Here is a 10605-nt window from a genome sequence, read left to right as displayed (position 1 = left end):
AATTCAGGGAACAACCTTCAGGTGGCAGCCAGCAAGGAAACAGGAACCTCAGTTCTGCAACCACTAGGAACTGAATTTTACCAACAAGCTGAATGAGCAAGTATACTAATTCTACCCTAGAACCTCTGGAAAGCAATGCAGCCCTGCTATGTCTTTATTTTAGGGCAGTGAAACCCATGTTGGACTTCTGGCATACAGGAGGATACTTAAAAAGCTCATAGAAAAATTTGCATTATCTTTTAATTCTATTTTTCCATGAGCTTTTAGAAGTACCCTCATAGAACTGTGAGATAATAAATTTGTGTTATTCTAGGCCACTAAGTTTGTGGTAATTTCTTATGGCAGAAATAGAAACCAATAAAGATTTTGGTACCAAGAATGAAGTACTGCTGTAATAAATCCTAAAAATATAGAAGTGACTTTGGAATTGGGCAGTGGGCAGAAACTAGAAGAACGTTGAGGAGAATAATAGGAAAAGACAAGATTGCGTCTAACCAACTGTTAACAGAAACCTGGACTTTAAGGATTTTGCTAGTGAGGGCTCAGAAGGAAATGAGAAACATGCTTATTGGGAACTGGAGGAAAAGGAATCCTTGTTACATAGTTGCAGAAAGCTTAGTGGAATTGTATCCTGTAGTAGGTTGGAAAACAGAACTTGTAAGTGATAAACTTGGTTATAAAGCAGAAGAGATTTCCAAGAAAAATGCTGAAGGTACAGCCTGGTTTCTTCTTGTTGCTTGTAGTAAAATGTAAGAGGAGAAAGAACAATTGAGAGAAAAACTGTTAAACAAAATGAAACCAGGACTTGATGTTGGAAATTCTTGGCACTTTCCCCTAAATAGTAAGCTAGTCAAGGTTTATATAGTTCTGTCAAAAGCCCCCCTGCCCCCATTGTCAGGGTTGATACAATTCTAATGAAATCAGGTTTTTCTTTTAGATTGACAAAATATTTATAAAAATAATATAGAAGAGGAGTATGATATCACAGAAGACGGTGGGGTAGGAAGATCCAGAAATTCATCCCTCCACCAAACCAAGTATTAAGTTTGCAGAAACTGCCTGAAGCAACTTTTTGGATCTCTGAAGTCTAGATGAACACTTGCAGCATCCAGTTTCCAGTAATATGTTTCTCATTTCCTTCTGAGCCTTCATTGGCAGCATCCTTAAGTCCAGGTTTCTGTTAACAATTGGTTGAAAGCAATCTTATCTTTTCCTATTATTCTCCTCAACATTCTTCTAGTTTCTGCCCACTGCCCAATTCCAAAGCCACTTTTATATTTTTAGGATTTGTTATAGCATTATCTCATTCTTGGTACTAAAATCAGCTGGTAAATTTCAGTTAGCTTTTGCTGTTTCAACCCCACAGGCTGAAGTGGCTTCCTAGCACCAGGAGACTTAAAAATATTCTCTAGGATAGAACACATATTAGGTCATAAATCAAGTGTCAACACATTTTTATTTATTTTTTAAAGATAATTTATTATACATACATGTCAGGCACAACATTGATTTTCAATAATTGTGTACAATGTGTGATGGTTAGATTAGGATAGTTAGCTTTTTCATCATCACAGTACGCAATCATTCTCAACAAACTTTTAAAAATTGAAATAATTTCAAGTATCTTTTCAGACCACAACCAACTAAAACTAGAAATCAATAAAAAGTGAAACTTTGGAAACTACATACATACGTGGAAATTAAACAACATGCTCCTGAACGACCTGTGCGTCAAAGAAGAAATTCGAAAAATTTATTGAAACTAATGAAAATAAAGACACATTATACCAAAACCTATGGGATACTGCAAAAGCAGTGCTGAGAAGGAAGTTTATTGCAATAAATGCTTACATCGAAAGAACAGAAAGACTTCACATAAACAACCTACTGTTAGAACTCAAAGAACCAGAAAAACAAAAACAATCCAATCTCAAAATTAGTAGAAATGAGTAATTAAAGTCAGAGCAAAACGAAATGAAGCAGAGACCAAAAAAGTGGTACAAAAGATCAATGAAACAGAAAGTTGGTTTTCTGAGAAGATAAACAAAATAGACAAAGCATTAGCTAGACTAACTAAAAAAAGAGAAGACCCAAATAACAAAAATCAGAAATGAAAAAGGAGACATTATAACCAATATCACAGAAATATAAAGAATCATTAGAGACTGTTATGAACAACTACGCACTAACAAATTTGAAAACCTGGAGGAAATGGATAAATCTCTGGACACATACAAACTACCAAGACTGAATTAAGAAGAAATAGAAAACCTGAACAGACCAATAGTGAGCAAAAAGATTGAAGCAATAATTAACAGTCTCTCAAGAAAGAAAAACCCGGGACTGGATGGCTTCACTGCTGAATTCTACCAAACACTTAAAGAAGAATTAATACCAGTTATTTTCAACCTATTCCAAAAAATTGAGACAGAGGCTATTCTCCCAAACTCATTCTATGAGGCCAGCATCACCCTGATACCAAAAGCAGACGAAGATACAACAAAAAAAGAAAACTACAGGTCAATATCCTTGATGAACATAGACACAAATCCTTAACAAAATATGTGCAAACAGAATACAATAACACATCAGAAAGATTGTACCTCATGATCAACTGGGATTCATCCCAGGATGCAGAGATGCTTCAACATACATGTCAATAAATGTGATACAGCACATCAACAAAATCCAGGGCAAAAACCATATGATCACCTCAATACATGCAGAAGAAGCATCTGACAAAAATCCCACATCCCTTTATGATAAAGACTCTCAACAAATTAGGTATAGAAAGAAAGTACCTCAACACAATAAAAGCCATATATGACAAACCCACCACCAATATCATCCTGAATGGGGAAAAGCTGATAGCTTTTCCTTTAAGAACAAAACAAGGATGACCACCTTCACCACTACTATTTAACATAGTATTAGACATACTAGCCAGAGCAATCTTGCAAGAGAAAGAAAGGGCATCCAGATTGGAAAAGACAAAGTCAAGTTGTCCCTGTTTGCAGATGACATATATAGAAAAACCTAAAGACTCTACCAAAAAAACCCCCAGAGCTGATAAACAAATTCAGTAAAACTGCAGGATACAAAATCAATATATAAAAATCAGTAGCGTTTTTACACTCCAAAAACAAACTAGCAGAAAAAGAAATCAAGAAAGCAAGCCTATTTACAATAGCCACCAAAAAAAAAAAAAAAAAAAAAAAATCCCACAAAATACCTAGGAATAAATTTAACCAAGGAGGTGAAATAGCTCTATAATGAGAAATACAAATTACTGCTGAAATAAATTAAAGAGGACACAAAAAGATGGAACAACATTCCATGTTCATAGATTGGAAGATTTAACATAAAAATGTCCATACTACCCAAAGTGATCTACCGATTCAATGCAATACCCATCAAAATACCAATGACATTCTTCACAGAAATAGAAAAAGCAGTCTTAACATTCACATGGAACAAGGCCCCAAATAGCCAAATCAATCCTGAGCAAAAAATAAATAAAGCCAGAGACATTACACTATCTGACTTCAAATTATACTGGAAAGCTACAGTAACCAAAACAGCATGGTATAAGCATAAAAACAGACACACAGAACAATGAAACAGAATAGAGAACCCAGAAATCAACCAATGTACTTATAGCCAACTGATCTTTGACGAAGGCACCAAGAACATACATTGGGGAAAGGACAGCCTCTTCAATAAATAGTGCTGGGAAAACTGGATGTCTATGTGTACAAGAATGAAATGACGTACATCTTGTCATATACCAAAATTAACTCAAAATAGACTAAAGATTTACATAAATATAAGACCTGAAACTATGAAACTCCTAAAAGAAAACTTAGGTGAAACACTTCAGGATGCGGGACTGGACAAAGACTTAATGAATAAGACCTCAAAACATAGGCAATAAAAGAAGAAAAAATAAACAAATGGGACTGTATCAAACTGAAAAGCTTTGACCTCCTAAGAGTGGTGCTATAAGAAGCAACAACTTCTCCTCTTCATCTCTGCCATCTGCTTGGCAGCCATGAAGCAGCAACCATGTGTGAATGCATCTCCATCCACACTGACCGGGCTGGTGTTCAGATTGGCAATGCCAGCTGGGAGATCTACTGCTTGGAATATGGCACCCAGCCCCATGGCCAGATGCCAAGTGACAAGAAGATCATTGGAAGACCATCAAAGGACCTTCAATACCTTCTTCAGTGAGACAGGCACTGGCAAGCATGTGCCCAGGGCAGTGTTTGTAAACCTGGAACCCATGGCCATTGATGAAGATTGCACTGGCACTTATGGCCAGCTCTTCCACCCTGAGCAGCTCATCACAGGCAAGGAAGATGCTGCCAATAACTACGCCTGCAGGCAGTGCACCATTGGCAAGGAGATAATTGACCTTGTCTTGGACAGAATTCATAAACTGGCGGACCAGTGCACAGGTCTTCAGGGCTTCTTGGTTTTCCATAATTTTGGTGGAGGAACTGGTTCTGGGTTCGCCTCCCTGTAGATGGAACACTTCTCTGTTGATTGTGGCAAGAAGTTCAAGCTAGAGTTCTCCATTTACCCACCCCCCAGGTTTCCACAGCTATAGTTGAGCCCTACAATTCCATCCTCATCACCTGCTCAAACCTGGAGCACTCTGATTGTGCCTTCATGGTAGACAATGGGGCCATCTATGACATATATCGTAGAAACCTTTACATTGAATGCCCAACCTACACAAACTTCAGTAGGTTCACAGGTCACATTGTGTTCTCCATCACTGCTTCCCTCAGATTTGATGGAGCCCTGAATGTTGATCTGACAGAATTCCAGACCAACCTGGTGTCCTACTCCTGCATACACTTTCCTCTGGACACATATGCCCCACTCATCTCTGCTGAGAAAGCTTACCATGAACAGCTTTCTTTAGCAGAGATCACCACTGCATGCTCTGAACCAGCCAAACAGATGGTGAAATGTGACCCTCACCATGGTAAATATATGACTCACTGCCTGTTGTACTATGGTGATGTGGTTCCCAAAAATGTCAATGCTGCCATTGCCCCCATCAAAACCAAGTGTACCATCCAGTTTGTAGATTGGTACCCCAGTGGCTTCAAGGTTGACATTAATTACTAGCCTCCCACTGTAGTACCTGATGGAGACCTGGCCAAGATACAGTGAGCTTGTGCATGCTGAGCAACACCAGAGCCATTGCTGAGGTCTGGTCTCACCTGGACCACAAGTTTGACCTGATGTATGCCAAGTGTGCCTTTCTTCACTGGTATGTGGGTGAGGGGATAGAGGAAGGAGAGTTTTCTGAGGCCTATGAGGACATGGATGCTCTTGATAAGGATTATGAGGAGGTTGGTGTGGAGAGGAATAAAAAGAGGGTGAGGAATAAGGAGAGGAATACTTAAGGTAAAATGTCACAAAGGTGCTGCTTTTACAAGGAAGCTTATTCTGTTTTAAACATTGAAAAGTTGTGGTCTGATCAGTTAATTTGTATGTGGCTGTGTATACTCTCATGTTTAATTACTGGCATGTGCTTTAAAATATGAATGCTCTGTTAGAGACCCAAGCTGTCCATTTCTTTGATGGGTTTTGAATAAAATATTCCCCGTCAAAAACAAAAAACAAAACAAAAGAACAAACAAACAAACAAACAAACTAAAAAGCTTCTGCACAGCAAAGGAAACAATCAACAGGGTGAAAAGACAACCTACAGAATGGGAGAAACTATTTTCAAACTACATATCCAATAAAGGATTAATATCCAGAATATACAAGGAACTCAAACAATCTAACAGTTAAAACCAAAAACCAAAAACCAAAAAACACCTCATTAAAAAATGGGCAAAGGAGCTGAATAAACACTTCTGAAAGTAAGACATATAAATAGGCCACAGGTACCTGAAAAAATGCTCAACGTCACTAATCAAATAGGGAAATGCAAATCAAAACGACAATGAGATATTGTCTTACCCAAGTTAGACTGGCTATTATCAAAAAGACAGAGAATGGGCCGAGCCCGTGGCGCACTTGGTAGAGTGCGGCGCTGGGAGCGCGGCGATGCTCCCACCGCGGGTTCGGATCCTATATAGGAATGACCGGTGCACTCACTGGCTGAGTGCCGGTCACGACAAAAAAAATAAAAATAAAATAAAAATAAAAAAAAAGACAGAGAATGACAAATGCTGGTGAGGATGCAGAGAAAGGGGAACATTTCTACACTGTTGGTGGGACCATAAATTAGTACAGCCATTATGGAAAACAGTATGGAGGTTTCTCAAAAAACTACAGATAGAACTGCCATATGATCCAGCAATCCCACTATTGGGTATATACCCAAAGGGATGGAAATCATCATGTTGAAGGGATACCTGCACTCCCATGTTTATCACAGGTCTATTTACAATAGCCAAGACATAGACCAAACCTAAATGTCCTTTGACAGATGACTGGATAAGGAAAATGTGGTGTGTGTGTGTGTGTATGTGTGATGGAATACTATTCAGCCATAAAAAAGAATGAAATTTTGCCATTCATAGCAGCATGGATGAGCATGGAGAAAATTATGTTAGGTGAAATAAGCCAGAAAGAGAAATAATTCATGTCTTCACTCATAAGTGGGAGCTAAAAATGAAAGAAAGAAAGGAAGAAGGAAAGAAAGCAATCACAAATGGAATGGTGGTTACTAGAGGTGGGAAAAGGGGAGGGGGGCCATAGAGCAATTGGTTAATGGATATATGGAATGATTACATTACATAGTGATTAATGTGCTAATTATCCTTACCATCACACATTGTACACAGGTATTGATATGCAATTCTGTACCCCACAAATATGTATAATAAATTGTGTTTCAATTAAAAAAAATCTTCAAAATATATATAAATATAGTTTCCCCTCCCCCACTTTGGGTGCTAGATATTTAAGGAAACCTTGTCAGGTTACTGACTAACCTCAGAGACAATGGAACAGAAATTTGAGTGACCACACACAACAAGGAACATACAATTTGCAAAAACAGTATGAAGAGTCACAAACAGATGGTCTCCACTTTTGACAAGCAGCAATCAGCAATCTCTGAGGAATGGGAAAATTAGATTTCCAGAAGTTCCACATGTAATAGAATGTCCAGTTCTCAACAAAAATTATAAACATACAAAGAAATAGAAAGATATGGCTCCTTCACTGGGGGGAAGAATGACAGAAATCTAAGGAAGCCCAGGCACTGAAATTATTAATCAAAGATATTAAATCAATTGTCTTAAATATGTTCAATGAACTAAAAGAAACCATGGACAAAAAAACTAAATGAAATCAGGAAAAGGGTATCTGAACAAAATGAGGATATTAATAAAGAGATACAAAATTTTAAAAAGACCCAAACAGAAATTCTAGGGATGAAGAGTATGATAACTGAAATGAAATGTTCCAGCAGACTGGAACGAGCAGAAAAAAAGGATTAGTGAACCTGAAGTAAAGACTATTGAAATTATACAGTCTAAGGATCAGAAAGAAAAAGAATGAAGAAAAATGAACAGATTTTGAGGGATCTATGGGAAACCATCAAGCACAACAATATATGCATTATGGAATTTCTAGAAGAAGAAAGAAAGGGACAGAAAAAAAGTTTTGAAAAAAAAATGGCCAAATACTCTCCAAATTAATGAAATACATAAATATACACATCCACAAAGCTCACAGAATTTCAAGCAGGATAAACTCAAAGAGATCCACTCTGAGCCACATTATAGTCAAATTGTCAAAATTCAAAGACAAAGAAAAAAAGTTGAAAGCTTTATGTACACATATTCTATTTTTTCTTTTTGTAAATGAAAACTTTTTTTTTTTTTTTTTAAAGATGACCGGTAAGGGGATCTTAACCCTTGACTTGGTGTTGTGAGCACCACGCTCAGCCAGTGAGCGAACCGGCCATCCGTATATGGGATCCGAACCCGGGGCCTTGGTGTTCCCAGCACCACACTCTCTCGAGTGAGCCACGGGCCGGCCCGAAAACTTTTTTTTTGTTATCCATATATTCTAAATAAAATTGACACCTAATTTCTCCTCAGAAACCATGGAAGCCAGAAGTCATTGGGATGACATATTAAAAATTCTGAAGGAAGAAACTGTCAACCAAAGTTTCTATATTTGGCAAAACAATCCTTTAAAAATGAAGAAGAAATTAAGACATTTTCAGATAAACAAAAGACAAAGGAGTTCATTACCTGTATATCTGCCATTCAGGAAGTGATAAAGGGAGTTCTTCAGATTGAGAGGAAATGACAGTAGACAGTAACTCAAAACCGTAAGAAAAAACTAAGAGCACGAGTAAAGTTAACTTCAGAGTTAAATATAAAATCCAGCAGTAATGTACTTTTAGTTTGGTTTGTAACTTCTCTCTCCTATATGATTTAAAAAACAAATGCATAAAACCATAATTATAAATGTACATTAATGAGTATGCAATGTATAAAGATGTAATCTATAACAATAATAATATGGAGGGAGAGAGATGGAGATGAAAAAGAGCAGAGTATTTGTATACTATTGAAACTAAGTTGGTATTATTCAAACTAAGTTGTTAAAAGCTGTTAATACTAATCCTGAAGGTAACCACTAAGGAAATAACTGAAAACAAAAACAAAAAACAGAAAAAGCAAGAAGGGAATCAAAGTACTTTTAAAAATCAAATATAAAACAAGGCAGTAATGAAGGAACTGAGGAACAAAAAAACATATGAGATACAGAAAACAAATAGCTAAATGGCAGAAGTAAATCCTTTATCAGTAATCACATTAAATGTAAATGGATTAGGTTTCCAGTTGAGATGGCAGAATAGATGGTCCTCAGCATTATTCTTTCCCACAAATCAACCAATCAACCAATTTACAACTATTAAAAAGCAATGACAGCCAAGCTGGGGCCACTAGAGCTCAGGCGAAGAGGAGGAGAGACTTATGGAGTTTGTGAAGGCAGGAGAAGCCATGATGAGAGAAAGAAAGAACCCCTCTGACTCTTTCAAGCCCTGGCCACATCAAGGCTTGAGCTTGTGAGCACACGGAGCAGGAGCTGGCAAAAGCCAAAGCTGTGCCCTTTGGATATAGTTGCTTGGAGGCTGCAGGGGAGAAGAGGGCCTTGGTGGCCTCCAGGCCAGCAAAACCACTAACAAGGTTCCCATGGACCTACATAGGAGCGAGGAGCCACAACAACTGATAAAAAGGAGCCACTCAGAGGCCAGTGAGTCATCGCAAGGGACTGGCGCACAGCCTGTCCCACGGGAAATGTTTGGAGTACAGGATGGGGGAGACGGGCCCACTGGGAGAACACTGGGGCACAGCGAGGCCAACCGATCTGCCCCAATCAGGGCAGGACCACTCAGTGGAGACTGGTCAGGAATATACAACTGCAGGGGGTGCAGTTTGCTGAAAAGACTAAGGCCCAGACCAGAGTTTCTACACAAACCAGGTGTACCCTATCTCATGAGACTTGGAAGTACCTATAAAGTCAACCATTAAAACATGAGCTGCACAAAAAGCCTTTCCCAGGGAATCAGCAGCAAAGCAACAATTTAGCTTGGCCACACAGTTCAAGTACTGGTCCCCACAGGAAGTTCCCCCATTTTAGTAGTAAGCAAAAGACAACAAATTAGTTCCAGTGCAGAGTTTAAGTGGTAGGAACAGCAAATAATCCAACACAGAACTGAAAGAAAAAAAAATACCCACAGACCAGAGACAAAGTTTGATATTAACTAGTAAAGGTCTCACATCACCAAAGAGCACCTATAAAACCTAGAAGGGCCAGAAGTCTCCTGGACTACTAAGCCAGGAAGGAGGGAGGGCTGGGGGCCTCAGCCATGCCCCCCAATACCCGCAACCAGCCACCGAGGACCACCGAGCTGCCACAGGAAGTGCCCTGGGCTCCTGAGCTGGGGCAGGGGGGGTGGCAGGGCTTCAGCCACACCCCTCTGACATCCGCACCTACCTCAGCAAATGACCTGGCCACCGCTGGAAGCCCCCTGGTCTCCCATGCAGGAATGAGGGGGGTGCCACAGGCCTCAACTCCTCACCTCCCCCTTCCTCCTTCTCCCACCCTATTTCCTTCCCCTTTCCACTCTCCCCCTCTCCCCCCAGCTGCTCCATAACATCATAGAATGTAAAAAAATAATATTAATAAATAAACTTTAAAAAGTAAATGGATTAAACTCTCCTACTAATAGAAACAGATTTACAGATCAGTTAAAAATAAACAAACAGGGTTCATCTATATGCTGTCTATAAGAGACTCACTTCAGATATAAGGACAGAAAAAGGCTGAAAGTAAAAGGATAAAAACATTATTGCAGGTAAATAGTAACCAGAAGAGAGCCAGGGTGGCTATACTATTGTCAGACAAAATAGACTTTAAATCAAAAAGATTACAAGAGACAAAGAAGAAAATTGTCTATTGATAAAAGTTTCAAACAGCAAGAAGATATAACAGTTATAAATATATATGCACCTAAAAATAGAGTCCCAAAATATATGAAGTAAAAATTGACAGAAATGAAGGGAGAAGTAGACAGTTCTACAATTACAGTGGAGACTTCAACCC

The 10605-nt window shown here is 38.7% G+C and overlaps 1 pseudogene; it reads left to right on the top strand.

Moving 5' to 3' along the window:
• Window positions 1-4065: 4065 nt before the first annotated feature.
• Window positions 4066-5714, top strand: LOC134390455 (tubulin alpha-1A chain-like; annotated as a pseudogene).
• Window positions 5715-10605: the final 4891 nt, after the last annotated feature.

The sequence above is a fragment of the Cynocephalus volans genome, chromosome 11, assembly GCF_027409185.1.
Source record: "Cynocephalus volans isolate mCynVol1 chromosome 11, mCynVol1.pri, whole genome shotgun sequence".
NCBI classification, from domain to species: Eukaryota; Metazoa; Chordata; class Mammalia; order Dermoptera; family Cynocephalidae; genus Cynocephalus; species Cynocephalus volans.
Note: the sequence above shows the minus strand (reverse complement) of the source record. Positions and strands in the feature narration are given on the sequence as shown.